The sequence below is a fragment of the Ambystoma mexicanum genome, chromosome 9, assembly GCF_040938575.1.
Source record: "Ambystoma mexicanum isolate Mex_15411 chromosome 9, UKY_AmexF1_1, whole genome shotgun sequence".
Lineage (NCBI taxonomy): Eukaryota > Metazoa > Chordata > Amphibia > Caudata > Ambystomatidae > Ambystoma > Ambystoma mexicanum.
The window spans coordinates 958,070,392-958,091,404 of NC_090931.1; the positions used below are offsets into that span (position 1 = coordinate 958,070,392).

General features: G+C 47.5%; 1 protein-coding gene across 1 annotated transcript in view; it reads right to left on the reverse strand.

The window, feature by feature from the left end:
• The window catches only part of PPIG (peptidylprolyl isomerase G), a 776,344-nt gene that overhangs the window by 381,158 nt on the left and 374,173 nt on the right, over positions 1-21,013 (reverse strand). The window lies entirely within an intron of this gene.

Here is a 21,013-nt window from a genome sequence, read left to right on the forward strand (position 1 = left end):
TTCAAGCTGCAACCTCTCTGCATGTGGCCAGGAGACACCAGCCGCTACCTGATGCTGATACTGATGGCGGCTATATAAGGGAGGATCACATGGGAGAGCTGCCCCGCTGAGGTACTGAATATCCGGAAGGTCATGGGAAGCCCCGAGCGAACTAGAGTAGTGGGTCGAATGACCCCCAGGGGAGAAAATGGACCAAATAAAACAACCAAGATTGGCAAAGCAGGGAGCCAAGTAGCCGTAAAAGAAATAGGCAGATATTAGTTTTTGAACCTGCCACCAAGTACTTTTGTAAATCAAGTAGTCAAATGTGTACACAGCAAGTCACATAAAAAGCCCTGGCAGGAGAGTTTACCAGGCACAGTCAAGTTTGTTAAATGAAGTACATGAGAAAGCCCTGGAAGGAGAGGATACAAGGAAAAGGCAAATTGACAAGCGTGTAAAGTTAATCACATGAGGAAGTCTTGGTAGAAGAAGACAGCAGGCAAAGCTAAGACTGTAAAAACATGTTATGTTTAAGTGTAAAAGAAACCTGGCAAGGGAGTACACCAGGTATTCTGTGAAATTGAGACTAACAGCCAAATTGTTTAATATGCAAGTTGTTTTTGTTGATCAAGAGAAATCTCAAGAAAACCCATACCGTTGGGAGTTTAAATAATTGTGAAGCGAAAACCTAGGGAAAGCAGCAATCCCGTGTCAACTGTGAACTTTACTCATTGGGAACTTTTGTGTTGGAGTCACGCCTTTTCCTTTTGATTTTGAACATTTTGTGCACTTCCAAGGCCAAAGACATTACCCTTTTCACCTTAGTACTACTTTTAGAATGTGAGGGCCAGAATAGTATTTTGGACACAGGACATTTTTACTGTGGACATCTTGACAATGAGCAGACCCTTACTTCTGGTTGTGATCGGGAAACACCTCCTAGAATAGGGACAGCAATGCCTTTTTCAACCCCTTTTTATTTTTTAATACAAGTTCATAGCCAAAACTATGAGCCTGCTGTATCCGTGTCTCATTCCTGGCTCTCTCACTTAGTTCTCGCCAGACAAGTCACCTGTCACCACCGGATTGTTTTCTTGCTGATGCCTGTGTCATTTCAGTCCTGGAGTCTCCTTTTGTCATGGGACCAGCGGTGGTCTTCCTCCCAAGGTGCCTGGTTGATCCCTCTGCACGGTATCTGGAAAAGTCTTGTCGGAGCAGGGAACCTCCGGCTAGCCAGACAAAATCCCAACCCCGGAAAACTACCACAGAATTGGTAGCCAAAAGGACCATCTGCAAGGGAACAAACAATTGAAGTGGGCCCAGCAAATCTAAGAACCCTAGGAGTGGTTTCTACTGGAATCGGCGTAAACCAGTTTGAATTTGATGCGTTATTGTACCATTACACCAGCCCCATATATCCTGAAGTCGATGCCTTTGTTAAAATGGATTTCCAAAATCAGCCCTGGGGGGAGGATTGTGGGAGACCACCTTATTATGGTGAACAGTGAAGACACAGAGGGTAGCTAAACCCAAGCAGCGTAAGGTAGCAAAGCGGCAAGGCTTAGTCTCAGGAAGGGTGAGAGAGTAGTTTAGGGCACACACAAAGAAACACAAGTTTTACTTATGCAAGTATAACAAATACATTAGTTTGATTCCAGAACTGTCAGCACCAGAGATGGCAGCTTAAGTGCTGAGCTCCTGCACCTGTGTGGTTATAACTTTCCCAATGATGGCTGAGACACCCTGTTCTGCTGAGACTACCCAGCCTGCTAAGAGACAGAAGGGGAGAGATGATAATGGAAGTGACAAAAGATTATAAACTACTTGAGTTGCTCACCCAGGTGACGGTGGATATTGCTGATATCAGAACAAGAATGATAAGGGCTGAGGAAAAATACCTGAATCTACAGACTAAGGTTGTGGCTGTTGATGAAAAAACATTATGACTTGCTGATCAAGTGAGACAGCTGGGGCTTCAAAACGAGAGACTGTCTCAAGTTATCTGAGCAGGAAAAATTCTCGGAGGAACAATGTGAGGATTGCCGGTTTTCCTGAAATTGTAGAAAGGGGGAATCCTACATTTTTTGGGGGAAAAAAACTGATTTCTATACTTAATTTGGACCCAAAAACTTCATTGGATATAGAAAGAGCGCATAGGTCTTTGGGCCAAAAGCCAGCCATTGGCCAGAGACCAAGACATTTTATAATTACATTTCTGAGATTCCCAGTCAGAGAATTAATTCTCAAGAAAGCTCGGGAAGTTGGAGATCTGTCGTGGGGTGGAAATAAAATAATGATCTTTGCAGACTTGAGCAAAGATGTTCTGGAAAAAAGGAAATGTTTCAACATTGCGAAAGAAAAGGCGAGGATGAAACAACTCAAATATTATAGGGTGTACCCGGCAATATTAAGGATCGCGGTGGATGGTGAGGTTCATTCATTTAATGACTATAAAAATGCAGAAACCTTTTTATCCGCTTTAGACACGGACCCCATGTAAACTGCCTTGCCGACCTCACAAAGGTCTGCACAGATGAAGAAAGATGAGCTACTGTAACTCTTGCAACTCAGTTTATTTTTCATCAAACCTTTTGCTTTAATTTAATTTGTTATTGTATTGTTTTTGACATTATTACCATCGTTGGTTTAACGGTTCAATTATTCTTTGAATCCTTGTTTTCTCTGTCCTTTTGAAAAAGGGACCTACGCACGCATGCTTTGTTGTGCCAACGTTACGTGCTCTCATTGTTTATGGTGAAATATCATGGCGGCTGCTGTTTGACGTTTCTGCAGTGTGCAAGGTGAGACTGCCGCAACTCCATTGTTTGTGTTTAGCTGCATCAATTGAATATTTCTAAATGCTGGCAGACTGCTGTATTGTTCACCGTACATCCATCAGTATGAACAAAGATTGTGGACCTCCCATGGAACTTGAGCACAATACGGTCGGTAAGGAAGTTGGGGGCTCAATGCACGGACTTCATAATGTATGAATCACCACTGTTGCGCACATACCATTGTCATTTCAAGTCATCAAATTCAACTTATCTGTTGCCATGCCAGGTGACTGGTTTAGATCTAAATTACGCAATGCGGAGTCCTTAACATATGTTTGCGCCGGGAATGGCGATCATTGCAGCGCGACTCATTGCCTCACCCATCCCCAGTAACTAAAAACCATGCCCCCCCTCCCATGCAGTGGCAAACACCCTAACTTGTTCCCCTATCATTGCCTGGCCCCCTTTACAATCAACAGTTACAAGGAATTCAGAGTAACTACAGCACATCCGTGTGCAGTATTACAGGAAAATGAATGGGTCCAAGCTGCAGTCGTGCAGACAGTGTGAACCAAAAGGGGATGGGGAGCCGAACCCACCAAACGCCACCACATCCACAGTGTCCTCTGACCATCCCTTTGAAGATGAGAGGCCTCCGGTCAACCGAGCACAGGAAAGCAAAGCGCCTCCCTCCCAACATTCAAGCAACACATTTATCAGCTGTCACGCCTCTAGAATTTGTGTCTACTACCTTCAATAACAATAAGTTATATTTCCGTTTTAGCACAACAGGAAAGTAGACTGTCACACAATGATGATGATGTTCTCTGGAATGAAACATGTTGAAGGAAGCAGTTAAATAGAGAATACAGCAGTGTTCTTGTCTGGGGAATGGTTTTCTTCGCCAGCAACTACTCTTGAAAAGCAGGCGAATGTATTAATCTATACGATTACAATGGGATTGTGTTTGTATTCAGGCATTTGATAGACAGTGTACCTGCCTGTATTACGCCCTGTTCATGACTTGGTAAGCTATCGTGGCACAGCGGCTGCAAACATGTTTATGAAACTTGTAATTGATTCTTGTCGCAGAAGTTGAAGCAGTAGAGTGAGGACAGCACTCTGGGAACCTTATACTGGAGCAGTCTCCAGGTGAGGCATACAGCAAAGCAGAAGAGCAGCTTTCTGAGGTGACTTGTATTAATTATTTTTTGTCTATACTGAACCTCGGCAACATCTAGCCCTAACTATGTGAACCATCTTCAGCCCCGAACTTCCTTTGCAACACTTTTTTCCACTGATCAATTGTGCTTCTTTGGGGAAGCATAGCGTTTTGACTAGACAGTGGCATTAGTGGAATAAGGGACCAGAGGTGTACACATGTTGAGAGGTCTCACAGCTACAATGTGCAATTATTTTGGGACCAACAGCAGCTATACCTGTGTCCTTACAATGATATGTGAACTTCATCGGCCTGCTCACCAGTTATTCATTGATGGCTACCCCCAGTGGTATGGCACAGGGTTTGGGTGCCCCCCTGCAAGCCGTACTGAGGGGCCCTACTCCAGCTTGGTAATAAATCACAGATTGCGCCACACTCTGGGACCACCTAGGTTACCACACTTGTGGAATATACATGAACGTGCTGGCGGGATATGCTTACTATGGGCCAAAAGAACGTGGATTCCCATTTTAATGGAGAGCACTATGATAAAGGTTGTTTGAGAATTTTGTTGTGCCATGTCTTTACTGCTGCAAATGTTTTTTATGAAGGGGAAAAAGGGAAAGAAAGAATGAAAAAGGAAAGGAAAAAAAAAGGGAAAAAAAGCAGCATCCTAATCCATTTGCTGTGCATATGTTTTTTGACTGTCGTGTTGCTTTTGCAAGAGCTCTGTAAAAGTCATGTGTTATATTGGCCTCTGATATATACCGGGCGGTGTGCGTTCAAAGGGACAATACTATGTTGTTTTGAATTCTTCAGTCCTGGGACACGAATTCTTATTACAAATAAGTATTCATTTCAGTGGTTCCTGGCTCAAAGCCACCATTGATTTCGCTCTCATCAGATTGTCTCTACTAAATTTGTCCCAAAGTGTTCATCAAACGCTACCGTCTTACTGTGTTGCCTTTGCTTATAATTAGAGGAATTCTTAGAATTCTGTTCATTTCCATGGATTTCCATTGTGTCAGATGTATTTTTTTTTTTAAACTTTACCCATTGTGAGTTGCTACCAGGAGGTTGCCTGGCATTACACATTCCAGCAGGGGGGCATTGTGTAATTCTGTATATTCGGGAGAGAATGAGGATTAATGTAGGAGGCGACAGGTGATTCTGTAATCTTGCTACGACGGCAAGACTCCTTCTCCCTGAATTCTAATCATTGGATTTCGATTCTGTGCCTAATGTGGTCCACTGCAATTATTGCAGACTGCTTGTTGGAACTTCTAGTGAGGTTGACTTCTGCATCGATGTGTTGTTGTCTTTGGGTGACTGTTTTGAATTTGGAAATGCAAATGCCTTTTGGTTACTGATAGTAGGTAGGAAGATCTCATTGCAGTCACTGACACAGGTAGATAAAATGTTTATATTCATTGTTAAGTTACAATCCTTTGAGTGCATGTCTGGGGAGTGTCATGAAATGCGCTACAGTGGTGGTTGCGTGAGCTATAGACGAATCCTTGAATTTTACATGTTGAGCTATTGCTCCAACCTATATTGAGTATGAACACGTTTCATGTAGAATGTCAATATAATTCATAGTTTTTGGGTTAATGTTGTTGCATTGCTGAATAGGGTGACTGCTTTAAAAGATACAAATAGGTTTTTATGATACTTTGTATTGGACTTTGGCCTTGCACTAGTCCTAGTGGTAATAGTGCAAGAGGTTATGTGTAGTAGCATGGCTGGTGGTAATGTTGCACACTCCGTAATTCCTGCTAGTGGCTTTTATAGACATTAATTAGGAAGTAGGTGTTAGGTTCATTTTGCTGATAGACATATGTGGGGGTTGAATTGTAGGATGCTATTTCTCACGACTTGCTATATATGTTAATTTGTAGTGCAAAGGTATCGGTATTTTGTTGGTGAACTTGGGTTTTGTCCTTGAGCAGTATTTAATGATCTGGGTAAGGACACGGTCGAATTGGGATGAAGAGGGGTGGTTGGTACTGTCTTGTTTATGTTGATGTATAGATGGGGGTATTAGGTTGAGTTAAGGTAATATGGTTTGGAATATGATTATGATGTGTGCAATATGTTTGATTATGTTGGTGAGTTTATTAAAAAAATGTTGATTCTGGATGCAGACTGAATATCTTTGAACAGGTTTGAGGTTTTAGGGGATGATAAAATGATATTGTGCTGTTTATTATACTTATCTCATTGTATAAATTTAGTGGGAAGTACACTAGATTTGTTTTCGGGGTGCACATCTTTGGGAGTATAGTTAGGAATACACTTTCTGTTGTATATAGTCTGATAGTTAAGTCCGTAGTTGATCGGACTTTATCCAAACAATGCTTTCTTTTTGTTGTTTGTGTCTTTTAGTTGATGTTATGTTTGTCTGTGTGGCAGGGGTTGTATTATCTCATATCTTGTCCGTTTCTTGTATTGAGGGTCTCCGTTGTGACTGGAGAGAATTTCTCAAGCTGTTGGGAAAACGTGCTTAACATTCATGAGTATGTACTGTTTGTGTACTGTTGATTCGTATATATTGAGGTGATGCAAGATGTGGAATGGCTGTGGAATACAATTCGTGACATTGCTCATGTGTAGATTGTAATGAGGACTTTATCAATCGGAACCTGGAATGTGAAGGGCCTAAATTGTGAGTAGAAAAGGAGAATGGTGTCTAAATTATGGAGAGATAAAGTTGATTTTTTTTCTCCAAGAACAACAAGTTACTCTCTTACCTGGTAAAGTTCTTTCGATGGGATGGTCCGACAACGTATTCCATATCTATGACAGTAATCGCCACAGCTGTGCTGGTTCGGAAAATCTTTTGGCGTCTGCGTCCTTCGTCAATGACGGAGATACGCTGTCCTCGAGGGCCTCTGTCGAGCCGACGTCACCGGATGTTACAAGTAGGACGCACGACGCCCGTAGCCTCAGTTGTAGTTTTTCCCCCAGAACGTGTGGCACCAATCTTCTGCCAGTAGGACCACAGAAAGCCTTGCGGAAACGTAAGCTGCAATCACATAAGAAATTCTGTAGCGGGGAAGGCAGGGAGGGAGCGATATGGAATACGTCATCGGACCATCCCATCGAAAGAAAGTTACCAGGTAAGAGTAACTTGTTCTTTGAGGGTATTGGGTCCTCCGACGTATTCCATATCTATGACAGACTCCCAAAGTAGTGCCAACGTAAGGAGGTGGGAAAAGAATTTAGAATATACAAATTTAGAATGCCCAATCAAATTGCAGAGTAAAAGACTGCCTTGCCAAAGGCCAGATCCAGCCCATGGATAGAATCTAGGGAGCAGTGACGTACAAAAGTATGGACCGAAGCCCAAGTGGCTGCATCACTGATGTTACGAATAGGAACACCCCTCTGCAGAGCAGTAGAGGCAGCCATACCCCTAGTCGAATGGGCCCGTAAGCCTACAGGAGGGTCCTTACCCGCCAGGCGGTAACATTCAGAAATTGCCAAGATAATCCATCTAGATAAAGTCTGCTTAGTCACAGCTTGTCCCAAACGCCTTCCAGCGTAACCAATAAAGAGCTAACCATCCACTCTGTCCGGGGACATGCGTGAAATGTAGAAACATAAAGCTCTCCTAGGATCTAACCTATGGAGCCTCACCTCATCCTTACCAGAGCGCGGAGGAGGATAAAATGCCAGAACAACCACCTTCTGGCTTATATGAAATTCTGACACCACCTTCGGAAGAAAGGAAGGACGAACTCTAAGGACAACCCTGTCCTTATGAAACAGACTGAAGGGTGGCTTAACTGAAAGTGCTTGTAACTCACTCACTCTGCGAGCGGAAGTGCCTGCAACTAGAAATACAGTTTTATGGGTTAACAGTCTCAAAGGACAAGAATGAAAAGGCTCAAATGGAGAACCCATTAGAAACTTAAGGTTCAAATCCCAACCGGGCACCTGGAAAGGTGACAGAGGGAACACATCAGTGAGCCCTTTCAGAAACTGAGAAATTAAAAGGAGTTTTAAAATAAGAACACTCCTCAGACGAGCGCTTAAATATGGACAGTGCCGCCAGGTAACCTTTAATGGTACCGACTTGCAAGCCCCTGTGGGCTAAAGAAAGCAAAAAAGAGAACTACAGGAATGTCACATGAAAAAGGATCCACATTCTGAACCCTGCACCAGTCGCAGAACTTTCTCCAACGGCAACGGTACAGGGAATTAGTTGCCGGCCGTCTGGCTGAAAGCAACACCTCCATCACGTCTTCAGGGAGGTCCCAATCCTTATACCTCAACCTTTCAGAAGCCAAGCGTGAAGGTTGAGGGATCGGACCTCTGGATGGAGAACCTGACCACCCTCCCGTGAGAGCAGATCGTCTCGGTAGGGAAGACGATGTGGAGGGCAGATGGACAAGTCGAGAAGGTCCGGGTACCATGTCCTCCTGGCCCATGCCGGAGCAATGAGGATCATCCGGGAACAGAACCTCCGTAACCTCCACAGCACTTCGGGGATGACGGGGACTGGAGGAAACGCGTACAGCAGTGGGAATGACCACTCCACCATGGACACGTCCCCTAAGGCTCCTCTTGGAGGAAATTCCCGCGAGCAGAACCTTTTGCACTTCAGGTTGACACTGGAGGGAAAGAGATCCACTTGAGGGGTCTCCCAAAGGGTGAAGATCTCCAGGAGAATCTCCCGAGCCAACTCCCACTCGTGAGAGATCGCGCTCTGCCTGCTCAGAGCGTCCGCCGTCTTGTTTTAGTCTCCGGCCAGATGAACTGCCGAGATCAAAATTCCCTGCTGGATGGCCCGGAACCAGAGCTGCATCGCCTCCCTGCACAGAGGAAGTGACCCTGCCCCCCCCTTTTTGTTGAGGTAGTGCATGGCCACTGTGTTGTCGTCGTCACCCCCGGCCAGGGCAGCCAAAAAACGGAGGCCCCCTTATCAGATTGCCCTCGACGGCTGACCACAGAAGGTCCTGGGCGACTGAGGGTGGCACCTGAACAAGGTCCGACATCCTGACGGAGGACTGTGACCACTGGAGCTTGAAAGCCCATTGCAAAGATCTCATCCGCAACCTGGCCTCTGGCATCAGAAGAATGCAGGATGCCATGAGGCCGAGCAACCTCAAGAACTCGAACACTGGGAGACTCTGGGCATGTTGAAACTTGTGCACCATCTGCTGAATGTGGCGAGCCCTCACCTGGGGAGGAAAACACTGCCCCAGGGACGTGTCGAGCACTGCTCCGATGTACTGGAGCCGCTGCGTTGGCGTCAAGTGAGACTTCAAGTTGAGGGAGAAGCCCAGCTTGTGAAAGGAGTGGCAGGTGATAGACAGATGATCCAGGACTTGCTCGGGAGAGCGCGCTCTGATCAACCAATCGTCCAGGTAGGGGTAGACGTGAATCCCCCTTTCCTGAGATATGCTGCCACCACCACCATGAACTTGGTGAAAACCCTCAAGGCGGAGGTCAATCCGAACGGCAGGACCTGAAGCTGAAAGTGCGAGTCGCCAACTGCTAACCTCAGGTACTTATGCTTGGGATGGATTGGCACATGAAAATAAGCGTCCTTGAGGTCAAGAAACACCAACCAGTCCTGAAGTTGAAGGGCCTGGAGGACTTTGAGAAAGAGTAACCATCTTGAACTTGTCCTTCCTGAGGAGCTTGTTCAAACCGCGCAAGTCCATGATGGGTCTCAATCCTCCATCTTTCTTCAAATCAAAAAATAATGGGAATACCATCCCTTGTTCCTCTCCGCTCCAGGCACCAGTTCCATAGCGCCTTTCTCCAGCAGGGATTGAATTTCCTGCGCACGGAACGGATCCGGACTCTTCAAACAGGTTCCCTGGTGGATTGTTGCGAGGCCTCTGCCGGAAAGGAAGGCCTTAGCCGTGGGCTATGATCTCCAGAACCCACACATCTGAAGTAATGGCACGCCATTCTACAAGATGCTGCACCAGCCTTCCCCCAACCGGAGAAGCATGGGCCTCATGACTGAGCTGCAGCGGCTGCGGCGTTGCCTGAGGGCAAAGAGGCAACTGCTCACGCGGCCTTGGCACCTCAAGTACCCTGTTTTCCACCTCTGGTACTCCTACGGTTGCCCCTTTGACTAGCAGCTCCTCTCGATTTACTAAAGGATGAGTAATATCGAAAGGAACCTCCTTAGGACGAAAAGGCGGAGGATGGCGGACTGCAGCGCCCAACGATTTTGCTGCTGCTTTGGAGGTCTGCAACCTCTCAAGACTCGTCAGCCTTGCTGCCAAAAAAGATGTTCACCATCAAAGGGCATGTTGAGGCGGGCCTGCACATCAGGAGCAAAACCCGACTTCTGCAACCATGCAAACCTGTGTATTACGGTGCTCGCCGTCATGGTCCGGCTGACGCAATTAACCATGTCCAGACCCGACTGAACGGATTCACACGTTATCCTTGCCATTCTGCACGATAGCAAGGACAACATCCCGTTCCTCCCCTTCGGGAATATGATCAGCCGCTAGGGAAATACAGTTCCACATAGTGTGCGTTAAACAAGACAAGGCACAAACCGAGTTGGCAGCCTGAAGCGCCATACCCCCAGAAGAAAATACCTTCTTCACCCAGCCGTCAAAACGTTTGTCGTCCCCATCAGGAGGGATGGTAGGGGACGACGCCTGCTTTGTGGGGGCCGTAGCCGCCTGCACCACCAAACTTTTCGGAGTGGGGTGCGTGGTCAAGTAGCAGGGGTCGCCACTGGCTGGGCAATATTTCTTCAGCAAGGACTTGCTCACTGCCGGAAGACTCTCCAGAGAAGTCCAAGCCGCAGCCACCCTTCTCTGCAAGGCCATATGGAATGGCAGCGCCGGGTCAGTTGGTGGACCATGGTCCAGGATATCAGTCAGGTCATCCTGCTGAAAATCCCCAGGGGGGGGCAGACCACCCCAGCTAATCTGTGACCCTAGACATCAGGCAGCGATAAGAGGAGTCGGCATGCGTGCCAGGCTCAGGCCTACCAAATTCCACCTCCGGAGAGGTGTCGAGCCCACTCGCGTCATGCAATGACTGGCGCAGGTCCTCAAGCTGGCTATGACCAGAAACAATGTCATCAGGGACCTCTGCAGGAACCACACCTTCCTCAGACCCCTCATCCACCTCAGAAATATAATCCAGAGGCTGGAAAGAGGGAACCAAAAAAGGAACAAAGACATGTTTTTCCTTAACCAGAGCCTTTCTACGGGGTTCCCCCATACCAAGATGCATCTGACAAAGCCACCTCGAAAGGCGTTGAGGGCGTCGATGGAATCTACGTCGAGCGCGGCGCTGACAGCTTCGATACAGGCCTCGAGGGCGGAGCCCCGAGCGTGTCTCCACAGCCTGGGCGCCGATGACTTCCTCAAAGACTTCACAGGTTGACTAGGTCGCGATGGCGTCGAGGACCAGGACCTGGAAAGGGCATGTCTAGAGCGACCATCCTTGTCCGACCGGGACCTCAAAGGCGCCCGGTGGTCGAGACTACTCGAGCCCAGAGGCAGACGAGCGGTGTCTCTAGCACGGCCACGACAGGCGTCCTCAGACGGCGAGGACGGACCGGAGCCCTGCCATTGAAAAATCACCAACATCTCCTTTCGGAAGGAATCCCATTCCTCAGGAGTGGAATGCTTGTTGGGACAAGCAACCCGCCGATGGGCGGAGTCCTCGGAAGAGGACGGGGAAGGCGACCAGTGACAGCGCTTCCTGGAGTGCCTCGAAGAGGCAGAGGAATGGCCGGACCGACTCCCAGACCGAGAACCCCCGGACTCCCGACGACTATGCGTAGAGTCGCCCCCTTGAATTGTCCGTCGAAAGACCAGTGGAACACGACTTCCAGGGCTTGGCCACCTTACCGACCGACAGCTTCTTCTTACGCTCCCGCAAGGCCTTCAATGTGAGTGATTGGCAGTCAACACAGTCATCCATTTCACGGTCCTCCTCCAGGCAGCAGAGGAAAGCGTTGTGGGTATCCGTCGGCGACATCTTGGACCTGCACACCCGACACCTCACACCCGACACCTCTTAAACCTGGACCGCGGGGTGGAAGAAGCCGAAGACGACATACCGATAGCAATGAAGAAACAAGTTTGAAGAACCGAAAGAACAGGATTCAGTAGAATCGAGGCGCGTTTTGACATTATTACCATCGTTGGTTTAACGGTTCAATTATTCTTTGAATCCTTGTTTTCTCTGTCCTTTTGAAAAAGGGACCTACGCACGCATGCTTTGTTGTGCCAACGTTACGTGCTCTCATTGTTTATGGTGAAATATCATGGCGGCTGCTGTTTGACGTTTCTGCAGTGTGCAAGGTGAGACTGCCGCAACTCCATTGTTTGTGTTTAGCTGCATCAATTGAATATTTCTAAATGCTGGCAGACTGCTGTATTGTTCACCGTACATCCATCAGTATGAACAAAGATTGTGGACCTCCCATGGAACTTGAGCACAATACGGTCGGTAAGGAAGTTGGGGGCTCAATGCACGGACTTCATAATGTATGAATCACCACTGTTGCGCACATACCATTGTCATTTCAAGTCATCAAATTCAACTTATCTGTTGCCATGCCAGGTGACTGGTTTAGATCTAAATTACGCAATGCGGAGTCCTTAACATATGTTTGCGCCGGGAATGGCGATCATTGCAGCGCGACTCATTGCCTCACCCATCCCCAGTAACTAAAAACCATGCCCCCCCTCCCATGCAGTGGCAAACACCCTAACTTGTTCCCCTATCATTGCCTGGCCCCCTTTACAATCAACAGTTACAAGGAATTCAGAGTAACTACAGCACATCCGTGTGCAGTATTACAGGAAAATGAATGGGTCCAAGCTGCAGTCGTGCAGACAGTGTGAACCAAAAGGGGATGGGGAGCCGAACCCACCAAACGCCACCACATCCACAGTGTCCTCTGACCATCCCTTTGAAGATGAGAGGCCTCCGGTCAACCGAGCACAGGAAAGCAAAGCGCCTCCCTCCCAACATTCAAGCAACACATTTATCAGCTGTCACGCCTCTAGAATTTGTGTCTACTACCTTCAATAACAATAAGTTATATTTCCGTTTTAGCACAACAGGAAAGTAGACTGTCACACAATGATGATGATGTTCTCTGGAATGAAACATGTTGAAGGAAGCAGTTAAATAGAGAATACAGCAGTGTTCTTGTCTGGGGAATGGTTTTCTTCGCCAGCAACTACTCTTGAAAAGCAGGCGAATGTATTAATCTATACGATTACAATGGGATTGTGTTTGTATTCAGGCATTTGATAGACAGTGTACCTGCCTGTATTACGCCCTGTTCATGACTTGGTAAGCTATCGTGGCACAGCGGCTGCAAACATGTTTATGAAACTTGTAATTGATTCTTGTCGCAGAAGTTGAAGCAGTAGAGTGAGGACAGCACTCTGGGAACCTTATACTGGAGCAGTCTCCAGGTGAGGCATACAGCAAAGCAGAAGAGCAGCTTTCTGAGGTGACTTGTATTAATTATTTTTTGTCTATACTGAACCTCGGCAACATCTAGCCCTAACTATGTGAACCATCTTCAGCCCCGAACTTCCTTTGCAACACTTTTTTCCACTGATCAATTGTGCTTCTTTGGGGAAGCATAGCGTTTTGACTAGACAGTGGCATTAGTGGAATAAGGGACCAGAGGTGTACACATGTTGAGAGGTCTCACAGCTACAATGTGCAATTATTTTGGGACCAACAGCAGCTATACCTGTGTCCTTACAATGATATGTGAACTTCATCGGCCTGCTCACCAGTTATTCATTGATGGCTACCCCCAGTGGTATGGCACAGGGTTTGGGTGCCCCCCTGCAAGCCGTACTGAGGGGCCCTACTCCAGCTTGGTAATAAATCACAGATTGCGCCACACTCTGGGACCACCTAGGTTACCACACTTGTGGAATATACATGAACGTGCTGGCGGGATATGCTTACTATGGGCCAAAAGAACGTGGATTCCCATTTTAATGGAGAGCACTATGATAAAGGTTGTTTGAGAATTTTGTTGTGCCATGTCTTTACTGCTGCAAATGTTTTTTATGAAGGGGAAAAAGGGAAAGAAAGAATGAAAAAGGAAAGGAAAAAAAAAGGGAAAAAAAGCAGCATCCTAATCCATTTGCTGTGCATATGTTTTTTGACTGTCGTGTTGCTTTTGCAAGAGCTCTGTAAAAGTCATGTGTTATATTGGCCTCTGATATATACCGGGCGGTGTGCGTTCAAAGGGACAATACTATGTTGTTTTGAATTCTTCAGTCCTGGGACACGAATTCTTATTACAAATAAGTATTCATTTCAGTGGTTCCTGGCTCAAAGCCACCATTGATTTCGCTCTCATCAGATTGTCTCTACTAAATTTGTCCCAAAGTGTTCATCAAACGCTACCGTCTTACTGTGTTGCCTTTGCTTATAATTAGAGGAATTCTTAGAATTCTGTTCATTTCCATGGATTTCCATTGTGTCAGATGTATTTTTTTTTTTAAACTTTACCCATTGTGAGTTGCTACCAGGAGGTTGCCTGGCATTACACATTCCAGCAGGGGGGCATTGTGTAATTCTGTATATTCGGGAGAGAATGAGGATTAATGTAGGAGGCGACAGGTGATTCTGTAATCTTGCTACGACGGCAAGACTCCTTCTCCCTGAATTCTAATCATTGGATTTCGATTCTGTGCCTAATGTGGTCCACTGCAATTATTGCAGACTGCTTGTTGGAACTTCTAGTGAGGTTGACTTCTGCATCGATGTGTTGTTGTCTTTGGGTGACTGTTTTGAATTTGGAAATGCAAATGCCTTTTGGTTACTGATAGTAGGTAGGAAGATCTCATTGCAGTCACTGACACAGGTAGATAAAATGTTTATATTCATTGTTAAGTTACAATCCTTTGAGTGCATGTCTGGGGAGTGTCATGAAATGCGCTACAGTGGTGGTTGCGTGAGCTATAGACGAATCCTTGAATTTTACATGTTGAGCTATTGCTCCAACCTATATTGAGTATGAACACGTTTCATGTAGAATGTCAATATAATTCATAGTTTTTGGGTTAATGTTGTTGCATTGCTGAATAGGGTGACTGCTTTAAAAGATACAAATAGGTTTTTATGATACTTTGTATTGGACTTTGGCCTTGCACTAGTCCTAGTGGTAATAGTGCAAGAGGTTATGTGTAGTAGCATGGCTGGTGGTAATGTTGCACACTCCGTAATTCCTGCTAGTGGCTTTTATAGACATTAATTAGGAAGTAGGTGTTAGGTTCATTTTGCTGATAGACATATGTGGGGGTTGAATTGTAGGATGCTATTTCTCACGACTTGCTATATATGTTAATTTGTAGTGCAAAGGTATCGGTATTTTGTTGGTGAACTTGGGTTTTGTCCTTGAGCAGTATTTAATGATCTGGGTAAGGACACGGTCGAATTGGGATGAAGAGGGGTGGTTGGTACTGTCTTGTTTATGTTGATGTATAGATGGGGGTATTAGGTTGAGTTAAGGTAATATGGTTTGGAATATGATTATGATGTGTGCAATATGTTTGATTATGTTGGTGAGTTTATTAAAAAAATGTTGATTCTGGATGCAGACTGAATATCTTTGAACAGGTTTGAGGTTTTAGGGGATGATAAAATGATATTGTGCTGTTTATTATACTTATCTCATTGTATAAATTTAGTGGGAAGTACACTAGATTTGTTTTCGGGGTGCACATCTTTGGGAGTATAGTTAGGAATACACTTTCTGTTGTATATAGTCTGATAGTTAAGTCCGTAGTTGATCGGACTTTATCCAAACAATGCTTTCTTTTTGTTGTTTGTGTCTTTCAGTTGATGTTATGTTTGTCTGTGTGGCAGGGGTTGTATTATCTCATATCTTGTCCGTTTCTTGTATTGAGGGTCTCCGTTGTGACTGGAGAGAATTTCTCAAGCTGTTGGGAAAACGTGCTTAACATTCATGAGTATGTACTGTTTGTGTACTGTTGATTCGTATATATTGAGGTGATGCAAGATGTGGAATGGCTGTGGAATACAATTCGTGACATTGCTCATGTGTAGATTGTAATGAGGACTTTATCAATCGGAACCTGGAATGTGAAGGGCCTAAATTGTGAGTAGAAAAGGAGAATGGTGTCTAAATTATGGAGAGATAAAGTTGATTTTTTTTCTCCAAGAACAACAAGTTACTCTCTTACCTGGTAAAGTTCTTTCGATGGGATGGTCCGACAACGTATTCCATATCTATGACAGTAATCGCCACAGCTGTGCTGGTTCGGAAAATCTTTTGGCGTCTGCGTCCTTCGTCAATGACGGAGATACGCTGTCCTCGAGGGCCTCTGTCGAGCCGACGTCACCGGATGTTACAAGTAGGACGCACGACGCCCGTAGCCTCAGTTGTAGTTTTTCCCCCAGAACGTGTGGCACCAATCTTCTGCCAGTAGGACCACAGAAAGCCTTGCGGAAACGTAAGCTGCAATCACATAAGAAATTCTGTAGCGGGGAAGGCAGGGAGGGAGCGATATGGAATACGTCATCGGACCATCCCATCGAAAGAAAGTTACCAGGTAAGAGTAACTTGTTCTTTGAGGGTATTGGGTCCTCCGACGTATTCCATATCTATGACAGACTCCCAAAGTAGTGCCAACGTAAGGAGGTGGGAAAAGAATTTAGAATATACAAATTTAGAATGCCCAATCAAATTGCAGAGTAAAAGACTGCCTTGCCAAAGGCCAGATCCAGCCCATGGATAGAATCTAGGGAGCAGTGACGTACAAAAGTATGGACCGAAGCCCAAGTGGCTGCATCACTGATGTTACGAATAGGAACACCCCTCTGCAGAGCAGTAGAGGCAGCCATACCCCTAGTCGAATGGGCCCGTAAGCCTACAGGAGGGTCCTTACCCGCCAGGCGGTAACATTCAGAAATTGCCAAGATAATCCATCTAGATAAAGTCTGCTTAGTCACAGCTTGTCCCAAACGCCTTCCAGCGTAACCAATAAAGAGCTAACCATCCACTCTGTCCGGGGACATGCGTGAAATGTAGAAACATAAAGCTCTCCTAGGATCTAACCTATGGAGCCTCACCTCATCCTTACCAGAGCGCGGAGGAGGATAAAATGCCAGAACAACCACCTTCTGGCTTATATGAAATTCTGACACCACCTTCGGAAGAAAGGAAGGACGAACTCTAAGGACAACCCTGTCCTTATGAAACAGACTGAAGGGTGGCTTAACTGAAAGTGCTTGTAACTCACTCACTCTGCGAGCGGAAGTGCCTGCAACTAGAAATACAGTTTTATGGGTTAACAGTCTCAAAGGACAAGAATGAAAAGGCTCAAATGGAGAACCCATTAGAAACTTAAGGTTCAAATCCCAACCGGGCACCTGGAAAGGTGACAGAGGGAACACATCAGTGAGCCCTTTCAGAAACTGAGAAATTAAAAGGAGTTTTAAAATAAGAACACTCCTCAGACGAGCGCTTAAATATGGACAGTGCCGCCAGGTAACCTTTAATGGTACCGACTTGCAAGCCCCTGTGGGCTAAAGAAAGCAAAAAAGAGAACTACAGGAATGTCACATGAAAAAGGATCCACATTCTGAACCCTGCACCAGTCGCAGAACTTTCTCCAACGGCAACGGTACAGGGAATTAGTTGCCGGCCGTCTGGCTGAAAGCAACACCTCCATCACGTCTTCAGGGAGGTCCCAATCCTTATACCTCAACCTTTCAGAAGCCAAGCGTGAAGGTTGAGGGATCGGACCTCTGGATGGAGAACCTGACCACCCTCCCGTGAGAGCAGATCGTCTCGGTAGGGAAGACGATGTGGAGGGCAGATGGACAAGTCGAGAAGGTCCGGGTACCATGTCCTCCTGGCCCATGCCGGAGCAATGAGGATCATCCGGGAACAGAACCTCCGTAACCTCCACAGCACTTCGGGGATGACGGGGACTGGAGGAAACGCGTACAGCAGTGGGAATGACCACTCCACCATGGACACGTCCCCTAAGGCTCCTCTTGGAGGAAATTCCCGCGAGCAGAACCTTTTGCACTTCAGGTTGACACTGGAGGGAAAGAGATCCACTTGAGGGGTCTCCCAAAGGGTGAAGATCTCCAGGAGAATCTCCCGAGCCAACTCCCACTCGTGAGAGATCGCGCTCTGCCTGCTCAGAGCGTCCGCCGTCTTGTTTTAGTCTCCGGCCAGATGAACTGCCGAGATCAAAATTCCCTGCTGGATGGCCCGGAACCAGAGCTGCATCGCCTCCCTGCACAGAGGAAGTGACCCTGCCCCCCCCTTTTTGTTGAGGTAGTGCATGGCCACTGTGTTGTCTGTCAGAATCAGGACATTCTTTCCACGCACAGTCAGCAGAAAAGCCTTCAGGGCAAGCCTGACAGCCCTCAGCTAAAACAGATTGATATGGAGTCTGGACTCCGACGGAGACCAACGACCACTGTCAGCTCGTTGGCATGAGCTCCCCATCCCATGAGGGACGCGTCCGTCACGATCGTCACCCCCGGCCAGGGCAGCCAAAAAACGGAGGCCCCCTTATCAGATTGCCCTCGACGGCTGACCACAGAAGGTCCTGGGCGACTGAGGGTGGCACCTGAACAAGGTCCGACATCCTGACGGAGGACTGTGACCACTGGAGCTTGAAAGCCCATTGCAAAGATCTCATCCGCAACCTGGCCTCTGGCATCAGAAGAATGCAGGATGCCATGAGGCCGAGCAACCTCAAGAACTCGAACACTGGGAGACTCTGGGCATGTTGAAACTTGTGCACCATCTGCTGAATGTGGCGAGCCCTCACCTGGGGAGGAAAACACTGCCCCAGGGACGTGTCGAGCACTGCTCCGATGTACTGGAGCCGCTGCGTTGGCGTCAAGTGAGACTTCAAGTTGAGGGAGAAGCCCAGCTTGTGAAAGGAGTGGCAGGTGATAGACAGATGATCCAGGACTTGCTCGGGAGAGCGCGCTCTGATCAACCAATCGTCCAGGTAGGGGTAGACGTGAATCCCCCTTTCCTGAGATATGCTGCCACCACCACCATGAACTTGGTGAAAACCCTCAAGGCGGAGGTCAATCCGAACGGCAGGACCTGAAGCTGAAAGTGCGAGTCGCCAACTGCTAACCTCAGGTACTTATGCTTGGGATGGATTGGCACATGAAAATAAGCGTCCTTGAGGTCAAGAAACACCAACCAGTCCTGAAGTTGAAGGGCCTGGAGGACTTTGAGAAAGAGTAACCATCTTGAACTTGTCCTTCCTGAGGAGCTTGTTCAAACCGCGCAAGTCCATGATGGGTCTCAATCCTCCATCTTTCTTCAAATCAAAAAATAATGGGAATACCATCCCTTGTTCCTCTCCGCTCCAGGCACCAGTTCCATAGCGCCTTTCTCCAGCAGGGATTGAATTTCCTGCGCACGGAACGGATCCGGACTCTTCAAACAGGTTCCCTGGTGGATTGTTGCGAGGCCTCTGCCGGAAAGGAAGGCCTTAGCCGTGGGCTATGATCTCCAGAACCCACACATCTGAAGTAATGGCACGCCATTCTACAAGATGCTGCACCAGCCTTCCCCCAACCGGAGAAGCATGGGCCTCATGACTGAGCTGCAGCGGCTGCGGCGTTGCCTGAGGGCAAAGAGGCAACTGCTCACGCGGCCTTGGCACCTCAAGTACCCTGTTTTCCACCTCTGGTACTCCTACGGTTGCCCCTTTGACTAGCAGCTCCTCTCGATTTACTAAAGGATGAGTAATATCGAAAGGAACCTCCTTAGGACGAAAAGGCGGAGGATGGCGGACTGCAGCGCCCAACGATTTTGCTGCTGCTTTGGAGGTCTGCAACCTCTCAAGACTCGTCAGCCTTGCTGCCAAAAAAGATGTTCACCATCAAAGGGCATGTTGAGGCGGGCCTGCACATCAGGAGCAAAACCCGACTTCTGCAACCATGCAAACCTGTGTATTACGGTGCTCGCCGTCATGGTCCGGCTGACGCAATTAACCATGTCCAGACCCGACTGAACGGATTCACACGTTATCCTTGCCATTCTGCACGATAGCAAGGACAACATCCCGTTCCTCCCCTTCGGGAATATGATCAGCCGCTAGGGAAATACAGTTCCACATAGTGTGCGTTAAACAAGACAAGGCACAAACCGAGTTGGCAGCCTGAAGCGCCATACCCCCAGAAGAAAATACCTTCTTCACCCAGCCGTCAAAACGTTTGTCGTCCCCATCAGGAGGGATGGTAGGGGACGACGCCTGCTTTGTGGGGGCCGTAGCCGCCTGCACCACCAAACTTTTCGGAGTGGGGTGCGTGGTCAAGTAGCAGGGGTCGCCACTGGCTGGGCAATATTTCTTCAGCAAGGACTTGCTCACTGCCGGAAGACTCTCCAGAGAAGTCCAAGCCGCAGCCACCCTTCTCTGCAAGGCCATATGGAATGGCAGCGCCGGGTCAGTTGGTGGACCATGGTCCAGGATATCAGTCAGGTCATCCTGCTGAAAATCCCCAGGGGGGGGCAGACCACCCCAGCTAATCTGTGACCCTAGACATCAGGCAGCGATAAGAGGAGTCGGCATGCGTGCCAGGCTCAGGCCTACCAAATTCCACCTCCGGAGAGGTGTCGAGCCCACTCGCGTCATGCAATGACTGGCGCAGGTCCTCAAGCTGGCTATGACCAGAAACAATGTCATCAGGGACCTCTGCAGGAACCACACCTTCCTCAGACCCCTCATCCACCTCAGAAATATAATCCAGAGGCTGGAAAGAGGGAACCAAAAAAGGAACAAAGACATGTTTTTCCTTAGCCAGAGCCTTTCTACGGGGTTCCCCCATACCAAGATGCATCTGACAAAGCCACCTCGAAAGGCGTTGAGGGCGTCGATGGAATCTACGTCGAGCGCGGCGCTGACAGCTTCGATACAGGCCTCGAGGGCGGAGCCCCGAGCGTGTCTCCACAGCCTGGGCGCCGATGACTTCCTCAAAGACTTCACAGGTTGACTAGGTCGCGATGGCGTCGAGGACCAGGACCTGGAAAGGGCATGTCTAGAGCGACCATCCTTGTCCGACCGGGACCTCAAAGGCGCCTGGTGGTCGAGACTACTCG